General features: G+C 40.9%; 1 pseudogene; it reads left to right on the forward strand.

Moving 5' to 3' along the window:
• Positions 1-564: 564 nt before the first annotated feature.
• On the forward strand, positions 565-1087 carry LOC143394297 (large ribosomal subunit protein uL18m pseudogene; annotated as a pseudogene).
• Positions 1088-3556: the final 2469 nt, after the last annotated feature.

Genomic DNA, 3556 nt, shown 5'->3' on the forward strand with positions numbered 1-3556 from the left:
GGATACAAACTGTATTCTTGTTTGAACACAGCTAAAAGAGAGGCCACTGTGTATGTTTGACAGTGATAAATGGCTTCCAAAGAAAATAGGGCTGTGTCTGTTGGTTCCTGCCTTCAGAGAACCTGTTTTGCCAGCTGACAAACCTTTGGGCCAGTTTCTGTCTCATGTGATCATGTCTTAAAATTTGCATAGACCTCTTTTTTCAACTTTTTCACATCACCTGACACTATATGTAGGAAAGAATATTACCTGGAAGGTAATTTAATGGGTAAATGTTCAAGACATGCAAACCATTGTTCAGCCCTCTTCTCTGTCTTTGACCACAGTTCTTCCATGGTTGCCTGTGAGATTTTGAGTGAAGCATATTTAAGTTTTAGTATCTCGGGGTCACCAGAATAAAATGAAGGCAAAATGTGTCTACCTCACAAGAGGAAAGATACCTACTTAGGATACAGAGGCTTCAAGGACCTGCGGGGTACTTTTCCCTGAGTTAATATGGTGAGTTAGCAGCTGAGACAACCGTGAGAAAAAGGATGTGAGCCTTTGCTGGCGATCTCCTCAGTGATGGCACTTGGGCCGCAGCTCTGGAAGTTGGTGTCAGTTCACAGGAATCCGGGGGGCAGGTGTGCAGCCCTGTCCCCCAGCGCCTCGCCGGCGGTGGAGCCCCAAGTGGAGCCCGTGGGAAATGCAGCCGTCGTGCTGGAGTTCACCAGCGGGAACCCTCGGGATCTGGAGCTCTTGGCTGTGTCCTGGAAAGAGCGGCCTTGGGGGACAGCGCCGCCCTCTCGAGAGTTCTGGCACAGGCTGCGAGTCCTAAAGACTCAGCATCCTGTAGAAGCCATTAGTGAGCATCGCAATGGACAGGTTGTGGTTTCAGCATCCACTCGCGAATGGGCCATTACAAAGTCTCTTTACAGAACCAGAAACGTGGAAGAGTGCAGGCAGGGCGGTGCTTAGAGGCAGGAATCAACCTCATGGTCTACCAGCCAGCCCCTTGGGAGGCAGCCTCCGACTCGATGGAACGCCTACAAAGTGCCAGGACAGAGGGGGTGTGGTGCTACAGGAACCTCGGAGGGTCTATGAGTGAAAGAGAAGCATAGAAGTTTCGAACGCATGAATATAAAATGATCAACTTCTACAGCCATCAAAGAAAGCGTCAAAATAAATAAATAAACAAACAAACAGCTTGGAAGTCTTTTAAGCAATGATGTAACCGTGGAAGATTATTTGTAGTTAAGGTCGTCCCCTCCCCTTTGTGTGTGGTGGTTTTGTTGTTTTAATCAAGGACTAAATTCTTCTCTCTTCTTGGAGGTGAGAGAAGTACGAAGCAGACGCCAATTAACACACACACACACACATGTATGTGTGTGTGTGTGTGTGTGTGTGTGTGTATGTATATATATATATATATATATTTATATATATAAATATATATATATATAGTTGATGGACCTTTATTTATTTATTTATTTACACATGGTGCTGAGAATCAAACCCAGTGCCCCACATATGCTAGGCAAGTGCTCTACCACTGAGCCACAACCCCAGCCCACCAATTAACTTTTGAAGGACAAATTAAAAGTTGCTTGTAAGTTAGCAAATAAAAGCATATGTGAACTCTTGAAAAAATAAAAAAAAAACTAAAAAAGATATCTACTTAAGTCAATTCTGGGACAATGAACTGCAAAAGGATGGCTTAAATTTGGTGGTTGTGTCATTTTGCTGAGTTAGATCGGAAAATTGATGGAAGACTCTAGAAAGCCATTTTTAACACAGTGTAAAATTCTCCGTTCTAACTAAGAGTTAGTCTTTATACGTAATAAAGCTTACTAAATGAAAAGTGAGAGTATGATTCTCCCATCAACTAGTGAGAATATGATTGCCCCATCAACAAGAGGATGAATAAATAAATCGTTATTCATTTTTGCATGTAATGCAACAGAGCAGTATGAAAGAACAAACTACTGGCACCCATGAAACACGAAAGCCTGGGGACAGAAGAAGCCAGAACCACAAAACAGTGCTGATAGCATGATTCCATTTATATGGATCTTTTACAGAAGAGGCAAATTAACATATGGTGACAGAAGAAATGATGGGGGTTAACTCTAGGTGGAGATGGAGCAACAACCAGGAAAGAGTGTGAAAAAAATAACATGGATTCTTGACCTTGAAGGTAGTTACATGGCTCTATGCATTTATAAAAATTCAACATTCTATCCTTAAGAACTGAACTAGTGTATTGTACTGTATGGTATATGAACTTTATTGTACCTATACTAACCCTCAATTTTAAAAAACTAAGATAAAAAAGATTGTAAACAACTCTGAAATAAGAAATGGCAATTGTAGAAAAGATTAAATCGATAAGTGGGAAACAACTTGGGAAATAAATGGAGAACATGAAAATACAGATGAAGGCAGAAACATGGAGGAGGAGAAGCAGCACAAAAGCACTAATTTGAATGAAAGATTGGAAATGAATGAACAATGTGCTCAACCTGGACCGAGTCCTACATAATCTATATTTTCTTCACACCTATCTTCTATATCTCATTTTTATCATCAGGAAGAATAAATTAATAAGAGCTAGAACTTTAAGGAGGAAAAAAAGAAGAGAGTAGAGGAAAGTGATCTTATGATCATATATCAAAACATCGGAAAAGCACAAAAAACAAATCCGTGTGGCAGGGTACAAGAGCACACAGGCAAACCAAGTGAATGATATGGACAATTCTGAAATATGTACCATTTAACTTAATTCAAAATAGCTTCTGAACATGAATGAGGATGGGGAAGATGTTCAAGAAACAGTGTTTACACAATTGGTTAACTCCTAGATATCCACCTTAATGTGGAACCATTAATTCCTTGAGGGGCTAAAAAAATAATCTGGAGTTCTTCAGAGATCTGATTAATAGGAAAGATTAAGCGTATGTGGAAAAGTTGAAATAAATATCAGTTCTGAATACTGAAGTATACTTTCTACTTCCTGTTACTGTTATACAATACCTGAGATAATCAGTTTAAAAAAGAAAAAAGGTCATGTTGGTTGAGTTTCAGAGGTTTCAATCCATGGTTGTTTGGCCCTCTTGCCTCAGACCTGTGCACGGTACATCATGGTGGGAGCATGTGGTGGAGGAGGCCTCTTTACCTCAAGGTGGCTAGGGAACAAAAAGAGAGACAGGAAGTCCCTGGGAATCCCAATATCCCCTGGAAAGGCCACCTATTAACTAACTTCCTCCCACTACACCCCACCTCCTAAAAGTTGCCTCCGCTCCTACCATCATCACAAACTAGGGACCAGCCTTCAACACATGGACCTTGAGAGGCACTTCCAAAACTTGATAACTAAGTTAACCAAGAATATGTTAGAAGTACTAATGTTTGCACTGATGTTGGAAGCCCATTGAAATAGAGGTCTTCCTCTTCCTTGGGTCCAGAGACTATCCGAGGGAGAAATGCCTATAACTATCCTTTCTTATTTCATGGCAAAACCATCATATATCTTCAACGCCTATTAGTGGAGATGGTGTGTCCTCAGGTCCTATAGACT

The sequence above is a fragment of the Callospermophilus lateralis genome, chromosome 3 (assembly GCF_048772815.1).
Source record: "Callospermophilus lateralis isolate mCalLat2 chromosome 3, mCalLat2.hap1, whole genome shotgun sequence".
In the NCBI taxonomy this organism is placed as follows: domain Eukaryota; kingdom Metazoa; phylum Chordata; class Mammalia; order Rodentia; family Sciuridae; genus Callospermophilus; species Callospermophilus lateralis.